This window comes from Patagioenas fasciata, chromosome 5 (assembly GCF_037038585.1).
Source record: "Patagioenas fasciata isolate bPatFas1 chromosome 5, bPatFas1.hap1, whole genome shotgun sequence".
Classification (NCBI taxonomy): Eukaryota; Metazoa; Chordata; class Aves; order Columbiformes; family Columbidae; genus Patagioenas; species Patagioenas fasciata.
Window position 1 is genome coordinate 13,753,622 of NC_092524.1, and position 25,272 is coordinate 13,778,893.

At 37.7% G+C, this 25,272-nt stretch overlaps 1 long non-coding RNA gene across 1 annotated transcript in view; it reads right to left on the reverse strand.

Moving 5' to 3' along the window:
• Window positions 1-25,272, reverse strand: part of LOC139827995 (uncharacterized) — a 46,476-nt gene that overhangs the window by 9,796 nt on the left and 11,408 nt on the right. The window contains exon 2 of the long non-coding RNA XR_011739148.1: window positions 1,478-1,569. This is a non-coding gene — a long non-coding RNA (uncharacterized lncRNA). The remainder of the gene's footprint in view (window positions 1-1,477; window positions 1,570-25,272) is intronic.

Here is a 25,272-nt window from a genome sequence, read left to right on the forward strand (position 1 = left end):
ACTCTTCCTAATATTTAAGGTGAATCTCAGTATTTTAAAACTTAATGTGTATTCTGAGATCCACCAAGAAATTCCACGAGATTAAGGGGGGGAAAAGTGGAGAGAGCAGGAGAACAACACAAAAATATAGAATTTCTACACTGCTGTAAACATCATCTGAGAAATTCATGTACACAGGCAAGGCAGAAACACTGTTTTGCAGTGCGATTTTTGGATAGTATCATCTGCCACAAACAAATTTCTACCAGTGCAGAGGAGTACACCACCACATTTCATTTACTCCTCTCCATTCTGGTGCATCTCCTCCACTAGACAACTATAAATCTAGCATAGCAGTACCAATGAACTTGAAGGATGGAAAGACCACTACTGAGTTACCTGCCAGCTTCCCCAAAACTGAGTTTTGCTGGGATTCTCAGAGGCAATGCCAGGGGTCAGAATGCAATGTGTTCCTCTCCTTCTCTTAAAGGATATGAAGCTTAAAGTACAGTGAAGTTAATAACACAACTAGTATAGTTCTTGTCTTGAAAATGGCCCATTCATCTACGTCTTAATAAAGGTATTCAAACTGTACTTAGAACTTAGATTGGAGAGAAAAGGGATCAGGATGAAAAATGTTCCAGGTAAAAAACTCTTCTGCTCCAAGATGTGCATCTTACTTCCACACAGTTACTCGATCCACAGGTGCTAACCAATCCCTTCAACAGCATACACATTGCCAGAGCACTGTGGTGAACACTGTGAAGATCCTGGCTATAGGAGTTTAGATCAACTGAAACGAAGAAAATGAACAAGGAAATGGCAGAGAGACTTCAAACAGACATAAAACAATGGCTGAGACAACCTTTGTAATATGCTAGACACATGAACAAGAATTTGTGTGAAGTGCAGAGGTATTACTAGCAATATAATTAAGCTCATATCTATTTTGTTCATAAATACATATAAAGGCTGTACAGACTCCCAGCCTTTGGGAGGCAGTCTGTAACTTATATCAATTAGAATAAAGGTATCCATTGTCTACCAGCTGTAGGTGAAAGGCTTTGGCTACAGCTCCTACTGCAAAATTCTGGATGTACCCAAATACAGCATTCTTTGGTTCAAAACAAATAAATTTTAGGTATTTGTTTAATTTTCCCACCATTTAATTTTATGGCTATGAATTCTCATTTCATTCAAGGGGCTTATTTTGCCAAATATGCTTCATCTACTTCATTCATATTGAGTTCTGTATTACCGTCAACCCTCTCTCATGCAAGTCAGAAAACAAACAGATATTCTGTGTTGTTTCAGAATTCAGATTTTCATAATTTTTAAAACCATCATAACAGATGCGTATTTTCAAATTTTCTTAGCCAATTTCATAAGGAAAAAAAAAAAAAAACCTCACAATGCAGAACCATTTTTTCTTAATTTGTCTACTTACCTTATTTTCATAAGTCACTTTTATTCAAAGAGATTCATAATCTGTACTCACTGGGTCCTCCTTGCAGAAGAATCAGTGCACTTTCACAAAGTATCTCTTTTCTGAAGTCTCTGTCTCTCAAATACCTTCCTCAATGTTCTTGACTGAAATAAGAAGATGCAAATTCCTCCTCAGACCCACACGTTGTTATGGAGGAAAACCTCCATTCAGAGTAATTTCCACCTAGGATAACATGGAGTCAGAATGTGAACTCAGGTATCCACCCTCCTCCTCCTGTGTAGTTTATCTCTATAACAGAGCAACCTCAACAATGTTGATGGCTTTGGAGTAGGAAGAAATCACCAAAGGTTATCTTTAGGAACGAGAACTCTGGCACAGGAAGAGTCAGGCTATAGGTTTAAACATGAACAATTCAAATACATGGCAATAGCATCATTTCTCATAAATAGTATGACGATTGAGAAAACTTGCATTGTCCTGCAGTTTCCCTCCATTGCATCCTTTGGCAAATGACGTGTAGTAAAATTAGATGAAATTATTACAATAAATTGGTTTGCAGAAAAACTGAGTTTTCTATCACATGGTGCCATTGATGATGCATTTTCCAGTGTGCAGCAGTTCCCAGGGCACACTCACCCAAAGACAGCTTAAGAGAGTAATGCAGCTTCCCCGCTCCTGCCCACCACTCCCGGTCAGGCTGCTGTGCCTTTCATTTACATTTTCTTTTTTTCATCTTCTGCCTTTGCATACCCCTTGAGGCTCATGTTCTCCAAAGTGAGAACCACTCAAATATAGTTTACATTACCCTACAGAACATTATAAAGAGGCAAGAAAATTGTCAAGCAAGGTGACAAGATTCACACCAAAAAACATTTTGTAAACTCTCTGAGATGTTGTCACAACAAACCCAGAGGAAGAATTCTATTTCCTCAGCAGCCAATAATGAAGAAGGTGACAGAAGAACAGAAAGGGAAAACAAAGACTCCTACACGTCCTTGGGATACTTTTTGGATCCCTCAGCCTTGTCTATACTTAGGCTGCTAGACGATTTATGATCACTAGTCTCTATTGTCAGTGCAACTGTTCAATTCTGCATGTTCCTTGATGGGTTGGTTACATTCTCACAGATGCTATCATCACACTTTAACTGTAATAATAATCTGTTTGAATTGTGCTGTTACTATACAATGCTGCCAGACAGCTCTTCTGTACCGAAACCTCCAATGCTGAAACTTTTTTCTTAAAATGTTTCTTAACTGAGCTCTGCTTTGTAGGGAGTGATTATTCCCAAGAACTGATGAGAGGAAACATGATGGAAAGAACGAGTGCCCAACAAAGTGGCAAGTTAGGGTATGGAGAGACGACTGAAAACTAGAGTTAGCACAGCTTCACAAATTCCAGCTTACTAGATGAACTGTATTAATAGACCACAATATAGTTTTAATTCACTGCTATTGCAAAGGAAAGTAGATTACTTTAAAAGGGTTGTTAGTTTGAATCATGACACTCTGATACATAATACCTCTTACCTTGGAATTACAGTAGGTTACAAGCATGCACACAAGCAATTAGCAGCAACTACTTAAGCTGTGAAAGCCCAATTACTTGCTTCTCCCTGCTCTCTAAATTTCTACCCCAATTTGTTGCAAACCACTGCTGGACCACAACTTCCATTATCTTAAAAGCACTTATGGTTTTCATGTGTGCTTTACACAGAAATATTATGTCAAATTTTCAGCTGTAAGATGGCATCCACAATGATCAATGGGGCTAAATCAACAGCGGTGTTTCTGCTTGTAAGATGAGACCAAGGGGTACAGGCCTGCATCTGTGTTCAGGCCTAGTCTTCCCAGTCATCCAGACATATTTGTCCCAAGGGACTTACTGGAACACAGTGTAGATTCCTCCCTCCTAGTGCACCAAATTTCCTTTGCAAAGAGAATCCAGGTGCATGAGAGGACTGTGCATCGCACATTGCATTCCGACTCCCAGTTAAGTTGAGAATGCCTGTGTCCTGGAGCACATTCAGTAGTGCTCTAGAAAAAATGAGGCAAGTACAGGAGATGGTAAATTACACAGCTTCTGTTGCTTTATTTCACCATGACCTTTTTCACTCTGAGATCCCAAACTTTTATTTGACCCTGCCCGTGCTCAGTGCTATATTTTATTTCTACAGCTCTACTAACTGACAGTGCTTAAATGACACCAATTTCTTCCCACACATAGGCACAGAAGTCTCAAAAAATGTTTTAGAACAACAAACTGGACACAACAGTCTCAAGCTCAAGGAAGAGTTGTAACGAGGAAGCGTAGTCTCGTTCAGAGAGCACATGATGTTTTAGCAGATCAAGTAAAATGCTAGACAAAGCTGGCTACACCGCTCAAGCTTTTCCATCAGATAGGATTCTGGCCTGATATTAGAATTCTGTGCATACTCATGACTCATGAGAACAGAGTTGGATTCCCCTTTACCTCTCCTTTACTGACACAGATGCTCTTGATAAGCCAAGGTAATATTGTGTCACATGAGGCAGCACGCAAGTAGAGAAAGGAAAGGGATGAGAGCACAGATATGAGGCTTTTCATTAGAAGAAACCTACAAGGATATATGCAGGAGGTACTCTAATCCCTGCACCCAGCTGCAGAATAAAGCATATCAGACATGAATACTTCTGTGTCTACTAGAACACAATCAAAAAAGAACTATACTTGTGAGATTAGATCAGAGAGGACAGACTACCTTGGGAACCAATTACAATAAACATTAGCTAACCATAAAATTTACTACTTTTTTGGTCTTTAGGGGTTTTGTTTTTTTAAAATAAAACCTTTTGTTCACTCTTCACTCAGAATAGAAACTCCTGCTTTTCATGGCATTTTTATTAGCTTAGATCAGAGTTTAACCAATTGATAATGTTTTTGCTGTTTCTGAAACACAAAAGTTATTGTTTAGTGACTTTTTTTAAGAAATAGATTCTTAATGTACTTATAAACTTTTATAAGAATATGTTTCTTCATAGCAATTAATATTTCAAAAATGTGCAGTAGCTTGAAATTGTGTTTAAATCACAGAATGTATAGCATGTGGACAGTGGCAAGACAAACTCCTCCATGCTGCTCTCACCTGTTGTTTTTCCTTCCATGTTTTCAAATGACTGTTTCTCCACTGAAAACTATAATGCAAGTGACAGTTCTGAGAAGTTTATGGTTCTGCTCAAAGTACTAAATGTTCACAATTACCAGCACAAAGTTACTGAGAATTCTATTCCCCTACATGAAAACTCATCCCGGCCAAGTCAAAGACCTGTCCTATCTTGACCTGGACTGAAACTACTGAATTCTGAATATGAACAAATGGCTATGAATGATTACACTGAGTAACATCAAAGAGCCTAGAAAGTAATCAAATGAAGCAGGTACTGTACAACATATCATAAGTCAAACAATATAAGCTGGACAATATAAGGTGAAGAACTGGTCAGCTTCTCACAATTTTTTTCCTGATTTTAAAATCAGAATTGTTGCTGCGTTTTTAATCTTATGAAAGTTTTAGGGGCATGACGCTCTGTGATACTTAATGGGAAGCCAACTCTTCTTTTAGCTCAGGTAAGACTGGCACTGCTGTGAAACCACTTTGTGGCCTATGTGAAAACATCTAAGCAAAGCACAGAAAAATCAGTCTTCCTGCTTTTAAATACCGGTCTCATTAACAAAAGCATCTGGAGCTAGTCTAGTACTAAAATACACTCACAGGGAGATCACACTGCCTACGTGGCATTAAGGAAATAGTTCTGTGTGACATTTGTCTCAGAGCAGACCCAAAAAAAACCCAAACCAAACCAAAACACCCACAAAAACAAACACGCAACACCACACATCTCCCTTCCCTCACCCTCAGTTCAGCCACCACCTCATCAGTGGTACCATTGCTACTGATAGGTCAACTAGTTCCCTGAAAAGATCTGGCCTAAAGTAGCTGGGTTGAGATGACAGTGGGACACTTGCTTTGGTTCTTTAATTGAGGACATTTCACCAATACAGTTTACAGCGTGGTCACACAGAGACCCATAGAATCAAGAAACAGGGAGGCATACAGCGATGCCAAGGCATGAATTTAAGTCTATTTTAACACTGAAGCAAGCCTACCAAGGACCTACACTTTTCACATACCCTAAGGAGATGCTAAGGGGGTGTAGGTGCAGTTTGGATACTAAAAAAAAATAGAACATTGCATTTTTGTAAAATCTATTCACTTAGCACTTATAACTCTTTACACACTACATCAAAATACCCAGGACACTCCACTGGAGCCCATTCACTAACTTGACAGTATAACTAATAGCAGGACCCTAATCTACTCCAAAGTGTAGATAGGGAAACAAAGCACAGAGGAATAAAGTTTCCTGAAACAGAAATACACCAAATGACAAAACTATTCTTGCAGGCAATCCCAGATTCCTTTGGAGTATAGAGATGCAGCCCTATATTACTCTTTAAGTGAATTTACCAGCTTCATATCTTCAAGATCTATTTATTATGTCCCTTGGCTGCCTCCCCACACCACAACTCCAAGCCCCTTAGTACTACATACCCAAACTCACATTTCCTCTTTTAGATATTTTCCAGCCCCTCCATTACAGACACACTTCCCTCCTGCATTCCTCCATCACATATTTGAGAAACAGAACCCGAATAGTAACCAAAAGCTTCATGTATTCAGCGGAGATTAAAGGCTGCATGTTCAAATAGGCACTAACTTGGGTGGGTTGGTCAAATTCTCCCTATAGTTGTTTTATTCTGGGAACCTCACAATGGAGAAAATAATTCTTTTGATATTCACATTTCAAAGAGCACACTTTTCTGAATATTTTCAATAGAAGATGATAGCACTACTGATTTACATAGACTGTGTACAAACATACACATGCATATGCACAAACATACATGCACATCATATACATATGTATATGTAGAACTATGCGTAATAGAGGAAAAGATCTTTTCATTTTGCCTTTTGTGCTGCTCCCTCCAGGAATCTATCCTTGATCTTGACAGAACTGATAGTTTATAATGAATACTTTTCCAGCTTTCATGACTGGCATCAAGGAAGCACCTGGGAGTAAGATTTGTTCGCTGTGGTTTTGTGTATTTCTTTTTTAAATGTAGTTCCAGTGCTGTTTGCCTCTAATAAACATTTTTATTGTGTTTAAATATTTCATTGGTTCAGGCAAAACCAAAAGAAAACAAACAAGTAAACAAGAGGGTCTGCTGAGCTTCTGCAAGTGGAAAGAGACTCTGAAAGGAAAAAGAAACTGGGCCAAAGTCAGGAGATGTATCATTGACTGTAGTACAGATTAGCTACACATGATATTTATAGTTCCTCATTTTCCCTTTAGTTACCTACACAGTGAGATACAAGAAAATGGTGATAACTCTCAGGAAAGCTCCGACTCCTGTTTAATGTACCTGTATGGTCCTCACAATCTTGGCCTTCACACTCTATTATATTCATCTCCACAATAACCATGTGAGATTCAGAATGTATTCTTCTCATGTAACAGAAAGGAATGAATGCATTAAGAGTCTAAATTATGTACCGAGGGTGATACCAGAAATTTCTGGCAAAGCTCTAAGAATCTCACATTAAGGATACTAACATTTTGAAGTACAGCATATTTTGTTGCATTAGTTTAATACAGCTGATATTAATCCCAGAAATAATATCAAATGGATGATAAAATACAATATGTACAGCACACCAAACAATATTTAAAGGAGAAATTTAGAGACACAATATGCCATTCATTCTATTTTAAGGAACCAAGTCAGCAGAGTCAGATAACATTCACATTCTACATTGATGTGGTCAGACCTCTTTTGTCATTGTGACATTCCTTCTTCCTTTCTTTCTGTGTATTTGTCTGCTTGAGATTTTAAACCTCCTGGAATCTAGGTACTAGACTTAACACTGCCTATTCCAAGATTTGAACTGTTTCCAATAATAACTACTGTTCTAAGTAAGCTATAGACACCAGAAGTAGAGCTATCTGAAAAGGTATGGTATATTTTAGGTGACTTGTTTTAAAATGCTTTTGACTAATTCTATAAACTGAATATTAAAAAAAAAAAAGAAAAGAAGAAGAATCGGATATCTCACTAAATCAAGAACATCCATTCCACAAGTACAGGCTTTGTTATTCAATCTAAATAGAGAACTTGTAACCTACAGTTAAAGCCTTGGTTTGCTATATTTGTATATATGATAAAATTACATTAAATAGTCTTAAAACACAACCAGTGAGCAAGGTCTTATTTTATCACCTCTTTGGAAAAGTATAAATTCCACATGGTAGAAACCAGTGAAGTCAGTCCCTTGTTCACATGCAGATTAGCAGGAAGAGGCTATTTCAAGGCCACTGAAATGCTTATGTGAAAGCCCTAGTGCTTATGTAAGCAGTTTAAGCAAGCAGCTATAGTCTCTAGATCTCAACATTGACCCCATAGTGTACTGCTCCAGCTGAGCGTGGAGAGGAACAGTGTTCTGTGGGATATTTTTACTTCTTGTGATACCCTGCATTTTAGTCTAGCCCATCTCTGGAAAGAAGCTTCATTGGAAGTTCAATCAATTCCACATCTTCAAATGGGTTTTAAAGCCAGCATATATGAGAAGGGGAATAAAGGGAAGCTTCTAATTCCAGCTCTTTATGAATACTTATGAAAATATGCGGATCAAAGCCTCTTCCTCTGCAAGTAAATTTCAAGCCTCCTGTAGGACTCAGAGGAAAAGTATTAGAACTCATTTTATATCTCAGTTAGAATAAGCACATGGTCTTAAAACAGACTTTTCCCTAATTTTCAGGGAACTGCTTCGGAAATGGAGCAAAGCCATCTGAACAGGGCTCTTCTGCCTCCACAACAGGGGAAAAGGGTATCAGGGATATAACATTCAAACTGTCTCTGTCATTACCCTAACAATGAGCTCTAGCTACCTTCTGCGCATTAAAAGTACTTAAAGACAGAAATGACCCTAGGTTAAATATACCCTCCTGAGCTCTCTCCTTGCCAAAACAAACACCAGCCAACCTGGTATCTGCCAAAGCCCTTTTGATCTCAGAGTTATTGATCATACTGAACATTATTTCCAACACAATGGTTTCAGGTCACAACTCTTCCCAATCACTGTCATTTCTCCAGGGGAAGAGCCATTCTGTTGCTAAAGCACTAACCACGACGGAGAAGTTCTATTATATGTTCGGTATTCAGATGATCTCAAAAGGGCCTGTCAACACAAACAAATACATTCTAACCTAAGTTTCTCTTTGTAAACTCTGAGTTGCCCAGAACCCAAGCAGTCATGTTAGCACAGGGCAGTGCCTTAGATATCGTGGCCATTCCCCCATTCTGGCACAGGAAGAGAGCTGCATCAACCTGGGCATAACAGCTCCCAGGCAAGCACTAGATAACATCTCCACAGCAAGTACAGTAGGCTGATGATGAACCCACCTAATTCAAAAAGTCATGACGTTTTCCTGCAGCATCCTTTATCTTTCCTACTCACAAATTTGGGAGAAAAAGAAGTTATGTGTACAATGTTTGCTCTGTATGCAGGATAAACCTGCAGTGGAAATACCTTTTTGGATCTGAGTCAGAAGCAAGAAAGAAGATTATAGGAAGTAATTAACTGAGATTTAATTAAGAAACTTCCTCTCCTTTGGAGGAGGGGAGTTTTGCCAGCAGAGAGAAGTTAGTTTTGAAAATAACCTGCACCCACCAAACAGTACTGAAAAAGGATGACAGAATGCTGAATTCTGCTGAGAGAGCACCTCCCAGCTTTCAAAATCTGCCTCGGTCCCTTGGAAAGCCACTAATAACAACAGCTTTGTGTTGGCACAAAACCAGTGCATCTCTTATTACATCTACTGAAGTGCCTCCTAACACCAAAAACTCCAATAACTAACCAGGAATTTCATAAAACTCAAAAGAGGGTAATAGCATGCTTTGAATTTTGGTGCACATCAGCCCTTTCTTCTCACATACATAGACATTTATTTTGAGAAGAAAGAAATAACTAGGTGGGATCTCAGGAGAAAGGGAGTTACTTCCCAGTTCTGGCACAGACTCGATGCACAATTTAAACAAATCATTTAATCCTTCTAAGTCTTAGTTCCCCAGCAGTAAAAAACAGGCAGCAGGTCATTTATTCTGTTCTTTGTCTCATTTACATAGGTTGCAAGTGCTGAAGTGCAGGGGCCAGCTCTTATTATGGATTTCTGCAGTGTCTAATACAATAGAGATCTGAACACAGCAAGGCATTTAAGAGCCATCTCATATTTGAAGTACATTCAAAAGTATATTGTTCCATGTTACATATGTCTCCCAGAGCTTATTACAGTGAGCACTAAATAAAGATTCATGATCACTGAGTATAGTTTAGTGTCAGAAATGAAGGGGTCAAGAAAAGTATCCTTTGATATTTGCCTGTCTTCCCTCCTTCTCTACTTAGATTACTAACAATAAAACATGTGGGAGAGGGAGGGGGAAACAAAAGCTAAACCTGTCTTCGGTGAATAAATAATAGCAAAAAGCTCCTAAGAAATTTTAGTCTAAGTTCTGCATCCCTAAATTGCCTCTAAAAGTAAGTTTCCATAAATTGGCACTAATGAAGAACGATATTTTTGCTTTGTCTGGCAGGAAGAGACACCTTTTCTACGAGAGAAATGCACGACAATCTAGAAATCCTATTAATAATATTAGAGTCCTGAACTTTAATGTATTAATGAATGGACGTGCACCCATGCTGTAATCATGAATTTGAGCATTGCCTTTGATGCTTCATTGGGCACAAAGCTCTTACAAAATGTTTGAAGTGTCTGGCTGTGTAATAATGACTCATAATTCTCTTGAACCAAAGCAAAATTTGCTAGTAAAAATCATTTTTGAAATAAAAAATAAATTGTGACTGGAGGGTCTGGGTTTGTTTCAAAAAGAGATCACCCACAAGCAGCAAATTATTTAAAAAGCCACTGGTTCTAGTGTTTTGAAACAGGGAGCGTACAACTCAGAATTTCAAAGTAGTGTTAATTAAGATCAGTTTATTAAAATGTCAATCTTTTTAACCAAAAAATTCTCTACCATGAATACTAGCTGCAAGTTCCTTTATGTTCAGCTTTTCATAAAGAAAATTATTTTTCCTCACACCATATATTCAGCTTTACTCCTTTTCCAACTCTTCCTTTTTTCCCCCAAATCTTTCTGTCAGAGTTTACTTGTGGAATAAGTGGTCCTCATATGTCTGCTAGATTACTGCTCCCCCCTCCCCACACTCTATCAAAAGGTCTCTGAATTACATTGAAACAGCTGTGCTTGACATTAAAAAAAAACAAAGTTTCATGAATTTTCTTCCTTCCTTTTCAGGTCAGTCCAATGTGCATAATGTGGATCAGGCTGATATTTGAAATCAATTTCATAGCTTTATTATCCTGAGTGCTTCCATTCCAAGCCTTCTTTCTCAGAAAGTGTAAGGAAAAGGGGTAGGCAGAAATTAAGCTGGCAAGATTATGTCCTTATCACTCTCAAAAGAGTTATTTTTGCAAAAATATTTAGCAGAACAGTCCAATAAAAAAAAAAAAATCTGCCAAGGGATAAAGAATGGACATGGTACAGCTGGAGACATCTGTCTGTATTCCTCTCAGGAACTTGGAAACAAAGACAAGGGGGAGGGGGCTGTTGGGAAAACAACCAACTTTTGTCAAGTTCTTCCAAGTCCTCACACCAAATAAGCGGGTTCATTTATTTTACTAAATATTGTCATTCCTTCTTTGAAAACATAGGGGTTGTGAAAAGTGCTATTGAGTCAGATGATCAACTGTTTAAGGTCCATGTTGTGGCTGATCTGCTCACACCAGCTGTGGAGCCAAGCAAATAGATTCTATCCTGGTCTATCAGAAGGTCTCTTCTGCTCATGCTAGAACAGGAAGAGGAACTGAATTTCTTCCCAGGTAAGCAGCACTTGCATGTGGCTGCAATCGTACCCATCTTAGCTATATCTATGATAAATTTATTTCAAATTTTAGCAAAAGAAACCTGTTGAAACCAAGAAGAAGATGTCAGCTTCTCTCAAGACAAGCACCAAAGATGGGTTCACAAAACCAAAAACACCATGTGATGAAGAATCTTGTAAGCACCCAAAACCACATCATCATCGGTGTCATTGTTAGAGTGGTCACTTCATAGACAACTGAGACTCTTCTGGCTCTTTTGAGAGTAAACATATACATTACTTAAAAAAAAAAAAAAAAACCACTTTTGTTTTGCTGTTTGGTTTGGGTTTTTTGTTTGTTTATTTTTTTGTTTTGTTTCTTTTTTTTTTTTTCTTTCTTTGCTTTAGTTTTTATTTAAAGTCTTCATCAGGATCCTCCTCATGTGCCCCAAAAGAAATTGTCTATTACAGAGTTAAAGCAAAGAGAATATCAATATAAAAATACAAAACATATAGGACAAGTAAATCAGACAGCACGTGTGGATGCTAGCTGAGCAGGAAGGGCAAAGAGGGCAGTCCTATCCTAGACCAAAATGACCCTGTAAACCAAACTACATCAATTCTGGCATGAAGTCGCAGAACATGACTATGTTTTTCCCAGCATTTGGAAAGAGGGGGAATCTACCCTAAGTTTTAGACTGATTTTAGATTTAGACATTCATTCAATTGTGTTCCTTAAAATTATCTTCCATTTCTTCCTCAAACTGGAAATAACTATCTGGATTTTTAATTGCAAATTAAAAATTATTTCCTCACTTTTCTTTGAAGTGGCTGACTTCTGGTTTTAATATTTGTGGTAAACATTAGGGTTTCTTTCCTTTCTCAACCTTTACAAGGAATTCCTTTATTTTTTATTTCAAATGAAGCTGTGCTGCTGAAGTTACTGCAAAGGAGAGGTAATAAGAAGTGCTTCTAACTATGTCTACAGATTCAGGGTTGAATGAACTCCAGAAACCCAAGTAGAAGACCAAGAGTAGTGCTTATCCATGGCACACCAGAGCAGCAGAAATCCCTAATCAAAGGCATTGTGAACAAGAGTATCTTCACTTGCCTATATATTGTTCAAAAAGATGTGTGCTAGGATATGCCTACCATAAAGAAAATTATGCCAGGAGGAAGGCATTTCTTAAGACCTTATTAAGCTGAGAGAGAAGGACAACCACCTTTCTCCCCGTAAGACTCATGATATCATCATGCACATTTAAAAAAATACACTTAGCATAAATAGAGCAAACATCATCACCTTATTCATTTTTGTCTTCCTTGACTCTTTGCCTCAAGAAAAAGATGGAAGAACAGGATCCCACTACTTAGCTACATATTTACTTTCTCCCCCTGCCCCCCATCAGCTCTTCTTTCCACTTGTTCCTGTTATTAGCACAAACCCTGGACCTGTCTTACAGTTCCCCTACAGGAACCCATACAAATTCACTAGAACTACAGTCTAACACTCCTCAACTCCTCTTCCTGTTATAAAATAGTACAAAGGCCTGGACATGATATCCTGTATTGGCAATGGGCATCTTGTTGTTGTTTTTAACAGAATTCCCGCTTCCATGAATCAAAGATATGCTACAGCTTACTAAATTATGTCCTGTAATACAAAGAGGCTTTCCTTTTTTTCATCATCTGCAAATACAGTTTTCAGATTAAATACTTTGAAAAGCAAAGACAAGAGACCTGTAACCCTCTACAGCACTAACAACTGACTTCTGGTCCCCCAAAAAGTAATACTATTAATCAATAAGGTGAGTCATAGCACTCCTTTCAGCTTTTTCATCCTAAGGAACAGAAAAATTTCATGAAATCATAAACATACCCCATTCTGTCAGCCAGTATGTCAGTCCAGTCCTGTCAGTGACTGATTCCACATGCTCTTAACCTCATTGAGTTCTGACGTACAATTTGACACAGCAAACATCTCCTCAGTAAACTCCTCATGTGTCAAGTAGAATACAAATACAACTTTTGGAGGATGCTATGAAGCGCTACTTCTGGACAAATGAAGAAAGCCTTTTAAGGAGTAAAGAATAGTCACACTCCGTGCTAATATATTCACTCAGACAGACTGCAAAGTTGTTCGCTGGTATGGCTACAATTATGGCTTTCCACAAATTACTTTCAATTATTTAAGTAGAAGGTAACCCTAAAAAATTACCTATTTTATTATTATGTAAAAATTTTCACTGCAAAAGGTTATTTTCATGAACAAGTACCAAAAAAGTTGACCTATCAATTGCTCATTAATATTTTCTCTATAGTATATATTAAAAATCGTGTGTATATATAATAAAAACAGTATTTATTATGCTAAATATTATTGTATATTAAAAATATATTATGCATGTGTATATAATATTTGTATTATCTATTAAACATTTGATATATATACTTAAAGATAAAATGTCAGGAACAAAAGCATACTAAAGACAATCGTATCCATTCATTCAGGACCTTACCACAGTCTGCTTTCCTATATAGGCACATGCATCACTTTAGATAAAAAGTGTAACTGATGTCTTCATATCCTGTTCAAATACTAAAACCCAACTCCTTACCCAATGCCTTAACTGATCTTTACTTTATGTAAATTTATGTAAATTGGTATTTTGGCATTTATGTTCCATACAGATTAAAATCTGTTTCTTTTGTATTTGAAGCAGTCATATTTAAGTGTAACAACTATGTCCACCCAAATTTCTGGTTTTAAGTCCCAGGTAAGCACAACAGCACAAGCTTTTACTCTGCTTCCCATGGAAGAACAAGGACTCTGGTAACCACTGATTGATTCAACGGAATTGATATATGACAGAAGGCACTGAGGAAGCAGCCTTGGAGCCATCCCTGCAATGAAGTACTGTTCTGTTATCCTCAGATTTAAAGAACATTCTATTCCAGATCATAAGTTATCTTAACTACAACTTAGCTCATCTTCTGACAGGCTTTTAGTTTGTAGAGGAAATAATTCCTTTTCTGCTGATTTTCACAACATTTCCCTACACAGACCCTGTTTGCTTGGGCATAGACAGAACTCAGCGTTATGTAAATAAGTGTTCAAAATCTGGTGATTTGGCTTCCTCTCACTAAAGTCAATGGGATTCTTGCCCAGGAGAAGTTTAGATCTTTCACTTTGAGCCTTTTGATTAGAAGCAAGAAACTAAGCCTGGCAAAATGCCTTATCAGTTTACATTCTAAAACACAACAAAACACATTAGGTGAAATAACAAGCCAGCATTTGCAAAACATGAATTATCAGTGAACACATTGCCTAAATATCAAGACCCCCCAAAAATATATATATATTAAAAAAATTAATAAGTCTTCTTCGCACAAAAGTTCAAGTCAATGCAACAGGTCTTACAGAACTAGGATAGCCCTATCTAGATAAAACAGGGATGGAGGTGCCTTCAAGATGACAATGTTTTGAAGCCGAATATCATTTGTTTGAGCGCCATTAACCAAGCACAAAGAGACACTGCAAGCAGGGTATACTTGACTGAGAAGTATTACACAATTACTGATTGGTTAAACATACATAAAATATAGCAAGGATTTAACAAGCTGTGAAGCCAAGCATTACTGCTCACCATCCCAATAAGGCAGCTGCAAAGTGTTCCCAGGCCAGGCAGGCAATGATCTGCCTCCAGAGATCCCTTTGAAGTGTTCTCAGCATGGCTGAGTTGCCACCTTCTACCAGCTCCATTGACACAGACTCCCCGATTCGTCTTTTTGTTTCAAGATTCTACATCGTGAAATCAGCTTTTTATTATACACAGCAGTTTTCATGATGGCATGTTTGGTACTGTTACATCCAGGGATTACAATGAGGTAACACAGTGATAAATCATGTCTCTGACTTTTAAACCAGCTTCCTTTATTGACGTGGGGCCCACTTCCGTTAGACTCCAAAATCTCCTTTATGATGTTGAAAGGTAAGCAAAGCCAAATAACTCACTCTAGAACAGCACATTTTACAAACATTTAAAATGTTCAGCTGGATCTCATTGTTTGTGGAGAACAGTGTCATGTTGTAGATTTACACAATCTTCTGAAGCCTTTTTCAAAACTGAAAAAGGGAGGACTGTCATGTAACTAAGACAGTGAAGACCTAGGAAATTTAAGTGAGGGGCCAAAATCTATCCCCAGCACAGACTCTAAAAAAAAAAAAAAAGAGTACTTTACTCACAAGTCCATCTACAGCTGGTGTCAATATTTTACTGTCTAGATGTCAAACTGAGCACAGGCTTAGGTCCTCTGTGCATCTCTGGAAAATGAGAAAAACTACTTCCCCTTCCAGAATGGATACTCTGAAGTATGGTACCTTAACATTTCTTTAACACTTCGAGATTCTCAGGTAGAATGTATTTGCACTACATAAGTCAAAGTATTATTCTATTATTACCTATTTAACTCCTAGTTAAACATTACTTAACCCACTGGCATAAACCCAATACATCCACATTAAGTTAAATATTGCTAATGCACCATTGTTTAAATTAAGTACTAGTCTAAACAGCAGTAAATGTCATTCACTGTCATTAGGGTAAATTGGTTCCCTGGGCAACATACTGGGAATGCAGGTGTCCTGATTACATGGGTCCTCATTAAGTACAGTACACTATTTCTTCAAAAATGGATCTCAAGCTGATCTCGTCAAACCACTATTCCTTTTTACAGTGAGGGAGGATACACAAATGCAACTACCAGAACGTATATGTGCCCATCTCCCAGCCATAGCTCCCAGATCTGTTTACAGAACAATGTTTGCCAATTGTGTCATGGCTTAGTCACAGGCCCAGAGCACAGAAGCAGATCTACCAAGATAGGGATCTAAGCAAGAACAAGGAACTATTGAAGCCAGGCATCCTCCTGCAGAGAGCTCTTTGTATGACTGAAACCTTGAAGCAGATAAGGCTCTGCACAGATGGAAGTACTGCTCCAATAGTAAATTGTGGGACCAGAGCTTGAGATGATAATCACTTCCTATTTATCAAGGATTGTGTCTTCTGTGAAGACCTAGTATACCTCAGGGGGCTAAATAATAATGAGATATACTGTATCTCACACACCTGAAGTATTACAGATCAGCTGTGATAGCACATTCATGTCCTTATTGCATTTTTCAGTTACTAATGTGACCAAATAGCCTGAAGTATATTAGCTTAATAACCATAAAAAACCCCACAGATTTACAAAAGCATGCTACTTTTCTTTCCTTTTTAAAAGAAACACAGCCTTTGAAATGCTAACTTAAGTATTTTTATTTCTGTTCAATAATGGATTCTTGCATTGAAAGAGTTAAGATGTGATAGTAGTGCTGAGAATCATATGAACTGCTCCTGTTAGCAACTACTTCATGGAACTGAAGGACAGCTGGTGATCCTTGCCTTGGGGTTAGCAATTTGATATCTATTTCATTTTTTTTTCTTGACAATATGAACCCTATACATCATTTACATAATGCAACACACTTGCATTGTTCTGCTGGGGTTCAGAATTTAGATTAGTAACAGAAACATGAGTTATACTGGTTAAACAATATAGATGTCATCCATTAAAATATTAGCTTTACTCATTGTCCCAGTGCAACCTTTTAAATAGAAAATTTTCAGCCTGGAGATGCAGTTCCTTCCACCCAGCCCTTTCTGATAAAATTATATGTAGACTGCATGTCATTGAGAGGTTTATTGATTCTACCTTCTATCAGTAATTAAAAACAAAGCAATTCATTCTAATGAAACTACAAGCAAAGCAAAGCAAGAACATTATGGCTTTAATGTTTACCGCATAGTCACATTTTAAAGATTTTTATGTTAAGAATCAACTAGAGAATCTGAAATGAAAAATGGGCTCATACAAAGCATTTTATGTTAAGAGAGTGTCACACAGGTGCAAAGTCACTAGCTGTACGAGCATATGCACATGCGTAGAGGAGGAGCCTTGGAGGACTATACTTCTTCACTAGTCATTTCTGAGTCCCTGGGAGCAGCAAGCATCATACACTAAGGTATCAAAGTGGTACTTTCCTTTCCCCTCATTCCTCTTAACTAGCAAAACCAACTTGTCAGGCAACAAGTTTATGACGAAAAATAGAGTAAACCTTATACAAGAGTTTACGTAGAAGCTTTTATATGTGGAAGAGATGCAAAAAGAAGATTCTGAAGGTGACTACTATGGGTAGATTTGGATTTTGAAGTCCATTACACTTTGAAAGCAGAGATATATAGTAAGTCATTCTACTCAACTTCTAACACTGCTTGAGGTCTACCCAATGTATGCAGCAAAAGCACAGAAAATGTGAAAAAACTGCCTAGTTTGGAATTTTAAGTTTGAAAAGTCGTTGTGTCTTTATGAAAAGATTTGCTAAGAGACTCATGAACACCACACACGCAGTTTTAAGTATGTTAAGACTAAGCAGTGAGTGACGAAAGGGTGCTATTATAGAATATCTTAGACATTTTGCCAGTCTTAATACACAGGTATTTACATGTTGGAGGAAGCTCCATTTCCCCAAATGGTGAGAAATTCTGCTATAATTTTTAATAAATTATCAATGGAATCTACAATAGCCAAACACAAGCATTTAGAAATGTTAAGCCAGACCATTATCAAATCATTAGATTGAACTAGAAATCGTAAGATTTGAAATATACTTGATATTTATTTCTTCCTACTGACTTCTTTAGTTCTAAGATTTACATCACATTCAGATCTCATTTTGAGATACTCATGGAGAACAACAAAGGAATAAATAGAAAGAAACAAAGAGGGGGAAAAGAAGGCTTCTTGCCTCCAGAATTAAAGAGAAATGAAGAAAAGCAGTGATACAGAAACAGATGACAAGCCCCTTAGACTATTTAGTTCACTATTTAGTGAACCAACACTACGTTTACTGTGCCTGTAAGGGTGCAATTGTAGTTCATACAGACACGTGTGAAACGGTTTGAATGCTGGTAGAAGTGCACTGAGAACATACACAATAGGCCAGGTCAGAGGCATTCAGCAAATATTCCAGCAATGATTTAGCAAACAAAGCTCAGTGCTGCACTAATTTCACAGCCATGAGTACTTCCAGTTTTCATAGTTAAAATTTATTTTAGCTAAGAGACGCAATATACGCTGGGTATAGCACATTGCACACGTTTCTTATGGTTTCAGTCCCTTTTCTAATTTGGCATAGGCCCTTTTCCCCTCTCATCTTTGCTTATACCTGTCTGATCACGGGAAACTTCTCAGGACAATGTATTGGTTTTTTTGTTAATTTCATTTAGTTTTTTAAAAATCAGGTATACAGAAAACACCTGAGGTAACAAAACTAAATCATGAGTGGTGCTTATAGGTCCATCTCTCTAACAAAACACAGTGCAATTGTACAAGACAGCTGTTGAAACCACCCACTGCTGCGGAAGTTGCTTGCAAGTGGAGATGTGGTTGGAATTTTGACCCTTTGAATTAAAAAAAAAAAAAACAAAACATAAAGCTTCAGTTCAAATCACAGTCTGTGACTTACATCATCAGTCCTGATGCAGCCTCTTCCCACAGCAGAAATAACAACAGTATTGGTAAAATGTGATAACATGGTTAGTTAATTCACCAAGCAGAAACCTTAATACAAATATAAAGGTAGCCTACAGCTTAAAAGAGGAGTCTAAGCTCAGATTTCTAGAAACAAACCTATGTAAGAACCTGCCAAAATCATCACAGAAATTATTCTACTTGGTTAAACTACCTAAACAAAATAAAGAAGAAGTAGTGTCTATACAACAGACTATATAACCTGAAAACAAAACAAAAAAGCACTGAAAGAACAGAAATGGGTAAAAGTACATAAATATAAACACAGAAGTGCCATTTCTGTAAATTGAGGTGTGGGGGGGAATAGCTCGAGGACCCTCTTGCTCAGTAATCTTGTATTACTGAGTTGGTCCTCTCACAATGGGCCTTAGCAACAATGGAGCCACTTGGAATACATTCAGGCACAGCTTTATCAGACAAACAAAAGACACGGAAGGGAAAAAGAAAAGAGAAACACAATAGAATACCACTTGGCACATGAGTGTCTATCACTTCCACTGCTAAATGCCAATTGCTTTTTTATTTGTGCTTATGGGCAGGAAATCCTGGCTCCTTTGCCAAGAAGCCCATCGTCCTATGATTACAGGAAGAGCAGATTTCCATCTGCCTTATTCCCATAACAACTCTGGCTACTTTCAGAAACTATGTGGAAGAGTTCAAAAAGACTACATTGTGCGAACAGGGTTCCAATCAAATGTAATCAATCTGCACATTTACTGTGAGGACAGTCAAATTATTCCCATACCTGTTGTGGTTTTTTTTTTTTTTTTCCCCGGAAGTGCTGAATCTTTGCATTTCCTGCCGATCTGAAAAAGTGCAGAACTTCTGACATCAACGCATTTCTGACTTGATAATGGAATGGTATGCACAAAAAACCTACTGCATCCCACCAGGTGATAAAAATTACTCCCAATGATTGAAAAGCTAGAGTTTACATATATCCGATTATGGAATGCATTTCCAATCTTAGCAATCCTTCAGCACAGCATAGGTTTTCTTGAATGCAGACAACCCTCAAAACTGTTGCAATGGCATCCTCCCACAACATGGCATCAACAACAGTGGTCTGAGCTCTTACATACAACAGTCACCTGTTTCAGAACAGAGGCAGAACAAGACAAATAGCAAATTAAGAAGATGATGGCTGGATCTGACCATAGGTCCACAGAGGTACCAGGAATTATACCCACCTCCACATGCTGAACATCTGGTCCTAAGTCCACATGTCCTGTGAAATACGTGTGGACAGGGAAGGCTTCTTGTTGGAACATACTGCACTTTGGCTCACCTCACTTCTAATAAGAGAACCACAGCAGAGAAGAGAATCCGGATCCTGCTGCTTTGATATTCTAGAGGGCTTACACTCTAATTTACTAGCTAAAGACGTCTTGTTGCCTTTCCACACCCCTTATGCAACAGCCTTGGTGATTATACAACATCATCCATGCTTTGAAACCTTTACTCACTCATCCAAACACCACCTTTGCTCATAGCTTTGTACAATGCCCAAGATGAGCAAAACAGTTACCTGTCAATCAAACACCACGCATGAAGAAAAGCTGAGACTGAAAAATAAATAAATAAATTATTGTTGGGCTGTCAGCTGACAAAACTCTATAAACTATTGTGTTTGCAATATCACACAGCATGTTTCAGTACTTGAAGTCATACACTATATACTTTACTGATCGATTTGCATACCATATCGATCTCAAGGGTTGTATAATAGGTTTGATTTGTGGCACTTCTGCATAATTTTCTGATTAAGTTACTTATTTAACCTATTGACCTTTACTCTTAATTAAAAAGCCTACGTAAATGTTGAGCCGTAATCAACTTGCACACTACTGAGTGGAATTTACATCTTGGGGAATTTACTTACTCTTGAAGGCTTTACACTACACTGTCTGGTACACAATGGACATTTTCATCCTTTGAAGTTTAAATGTGTGAAGCATCCTACAATCTAGCATTACTTCCAACAACTTCCATACAAAATTCACACGTGCATTTGGTCCTTTAAAAACAAAAACTCACACAGAAATTCACACTTTGAAAGTCTAAAAGCGAAAAAACAAGTTAAATCTGTGCCTAATTTTCTTATGCAACTGGTCACTTGTACTAATACCAGTTGAACATTCAAGAATTCAGGTCTGGATCAGAGCTCTGTTGTGTACACTATGTACACCCACGCCATACATATTCAACAAGAAGTCCCCGCCCTACACAGCTGGTAGCACATTACATTCAGCATTGGTCACCACTCAAAATTTTAGAGTTACACTAGAACCAAGTATTTGTCACTAATGTGGAATCCTAATTTGAGCAAATTAGTTGGTGAAGTTAAAAAAAACCCCAACCAAACAAAAACCACAAAAACAAACACACACACACAAAAACAACCAAACACACCAAAAACAAACAAAAAAACCCCACACAAACAAAGAAAGAAAACAAACCAAAAGCACACCACAGTCTTTGTATTGCACAATATTCTGTTTATTAGTGTTGAGAAGCCCAATTTAGTTTTAATAGCATATAGCATTTGGTTGTTCTTACTAAGTGTAATACAGTGATTTACTGATTCACTGTAAAGCTGGAGGACATCTCAATAATTCAGTTAACAAATGAACTGCAATGTTTTCTGTCTGTGGAAAGTGTATGTTGATAGCTTGGAAAGTCAGCAGTTTGACAGCAGACATTAACTAAGTATTTAGAAGCTGCAGCTACATCTTCCTTACAATTACATATTCCTCATCTCTCCCTGCACATATCCCAACAAAGGGATAAAGATTAGATAAAAGATGACAAGATGATAATGTTCAGTAATCACTCTGAGACAAAGAGTGCTCCACAATGAGCAATCAGAAAAAAAGTCACCAACTTGCTCAATTACTGATGGCCTTAAGATCAAACCGTGCCAGTGGTTAGATACAAAGGATGTAAGTCAAAAACTAACAGGCATAAACATAATGATATGAAACAATCTAGTGAATTGAAGCCAAGTGGGTTGTACTCCATGCAGACTGAACAAAGCAAAAGCCATTTCCAAACAACTGAAACTAAACCCACAACCTTTCTATACAACTGATTGCTTTCAAATAGCACTTTACATTGAAGTTACCTGCAAGAAGGTAAGTTTTCACACAAATCTTAGTTCTCTTTTTTACTTCAATGTCAGAAAGCCTTTCTTGACTGGGGATTTTACTCTACTCACCTTGTTTCCATGTAGACAACAACAATCACAGGCTTTTTTTTTTTTTTTTTTTTCAAACAGCCAATATTCCTTGTATGCCATTTTTTAAGCTGCTGAAACTCACACTGAAATCTTTCCTCTGTGAACAATGCCACTGCATACTGCTGACCACAGGTGTCCCTGTGTTAAAACCCACAAAGTGAAGCAAACAAAATGGCAGGAGGCTTGGCTCAGACTGAAGGACTCATTTCTTCCTTGCAATACATGCAAACAAGTCCATCAGCATTTTCCAAAAGAAGAATTTACCTCTAGAATTAGATCCAGAAGACCACCAAGGCTAGAATATGTGAAATTGCAACACAGGCAGGATAGCTACCAGCCCTTATTATCTCGTGCAGATGCAGAGAGGAAATTTGTGGAATTACTTGAGTTTTCAGTATGTATTCTCTTTCTCCTCTCAACCACCTTCAGCTCCACCTCCTACTTGTATGCTTCACTTCGCCCTCTTTAAGAAAACAAACAAACAAAAAAAATCTCACCCTCTTTAATTGTACACTTTACCATTATTGCCTAAAGTAGTTACAACACATTTTTTCTTGTATGTTCGTTGTGTGTCATTTGTTTGGTCCTGGTGCTAAGTAGCACTGCTACCAAACTTTATGCAGCCACTATTTTTTTCCTCCATGGCTTTGCATATTTCCCAGTATGTTCTGACTGTTACTGGCAAGAGAGGAAGAAACAAAATTACCATTCTCCTAACTTGTCAATTAGTTCAGAGACATGTTGGAGATGCACTGAAGAAGGAGTTCAGAATTAAAACTATCTGAATGAGGAAAATAATCATTATGAGAGGGCTTCAAAGATCGGTTACTTCTATGAGAAACTTGCAGACCAAACTGAGGTGCAAAAGTCATATGCACCCTTGCTGTTGGTAAGAACTGCTATGGTAGGAATGTGTTCCAGTGTAATCCAATGAGACTTAGAGGGAAATAGTGTCATTTGCTCACTAGGGCTAATTTTTATTACTTCTTTCCTAAGCTCTACCAGAACAAGTATCAAAGTGAAAGCTCACATTCCTTCCATTGTCAGTAACAGAATAGCTGCTGGTGGCTTTTTGCTAGCCATGTATGCAGGTAATAAGAGGCCTTCAAGCCCGTTACCAGAGTACATAAAAATCCTCTATATTTAAAATATTCAGCTTGCTCAACAAAGAATGCATCTTGATTAGCAGAGTGTATTAAATTTCACCTACTTAACTTTGCAGCTTGATTAGTGAAGTATGCAGCTTAATCAGCACAGCACGCAAACTCATGACAACACGCACCACCTAAAATTGAAACTAATGGTAGGACCCAACAGAATCCCCAGTATACTTCTCTAAGTAAAACATGTAGTGCAGGAGATACAAAGAAGGCTGTCAGCTCTGTAAAAGAACAATTAAACATTCAGTTCCAGCAGCAACCTTGTGGCTTTATAAGGTGTATGATTCAGGCTGTAAAGTTTCAACTGTCCAGTAGCTGGAGTAATCAGGCAACAGACAGCTTTTTTCAGTGTAAAACTAAGCAGCACCTTCATCAGTAATGCTCATCACTGTGACCACAACATCCCTTTACTCATCATCCACCCATAGCCAAAGCCACCTTTCAGCGTTTAATTTTAAGGACACCTGAGACAGCACCAATGGCCATCTGAAACATGGTTTCATTATTCCAGGGAAATTAGGGGGAATATCTGAAGATAGCAAGCATGTCAGCAGTTGAGGTAAATTATCATTACAATTTATATACTAGCAAGCTAAACATAAGAGTTAGAAAGGGGTTCAACTCTAAACAATTAAGATCTGGAGGCATTTCAAATATAAACCAAGTTTGGATTTTAAATAATCCTGAAGCTGAATATTGTTCAGACATGGTGTTCTGGCTTGGACTGCTTTGCTGCCCAGAAGTAAAGACAAACTGACATAATTAGGAAGTAACTTCATTTTCAGTAGGATAGAACTACAAGTTCTGTCCCTAGACTATAAAGAAATGCAGTTATAGCTGTACATTTCTGTAGCTATCACTCTACATAATATTTCCTTAATTATTTCTCCCCCCGCCCACCGTGGTCATTCTATATGCTGTGAACATATGAACAGTGTTGATATTTATGGTACAGATTCCAAGACTGCTGCAGTTAATGGAAATATTTTACATTGTCTACAGGAGTTTTGCAGAATATGTGGCATTTACCAGAGCATAGATCTTACCAACAGAGGTACCTGTACTCGTATAATTTTTAACCCACACCCCTCCTTTTGGATACTACTAATCCACTAAGGAAAATAAAAATAGGTATGTATTTCAAACTCCCAGATACTCAGCTATTTCTCAGCAGGACCGGATGCCATTCCCATCTCAACAAACTTAGAGCTATTAATAGTCAAGGTTTTGGCCTGGCAACTTCTGCAACACTTAGAAAAAATACAGTATCAAACTACAGCAATTGTCAGACAAAAAAAAAAAAGTACAGAGATTGCCACTTACATAGCCTGTGTCAAAAAAAAAAAAACCAAATGCACACAACAAAGTCAAAAAATCTAATATTTTAATTCCTCAGAAAGACTTGCATTACTAAGAAAAACAAGAGAATACCAAATAGCACTGGACTTTGATTGTTGAGGCTTCATGTTATAGCTCCTACACAGCAAACAGAAACACGCACCAAAAAAATCTCAGTAAGACTGAACAAAAGCTTCATTGTTCACCTATCGTAAGCCACACATCCAAACCCTCAGCATATTGATCAAAATATGCCAGCATCAATTCAGACCCACTTCTGAAGAGTGATGCCAGTAGAAAGAAGGAGGATACAAGGCTTCACAGTTTGGGAATTGGGACTTCAGCAGCCAACCTGAAAGTCCAAAGGTTAATTTTCAGACTGCCTTCTTTCTCTCACAGCTTGCTAGACAGGGATTCACATTCTATTATGTTTCTGGAATTAGTTCAAAGGTGTATTTAGAAGTTCCATGTTGGTTCATTAATCACTACATTACAT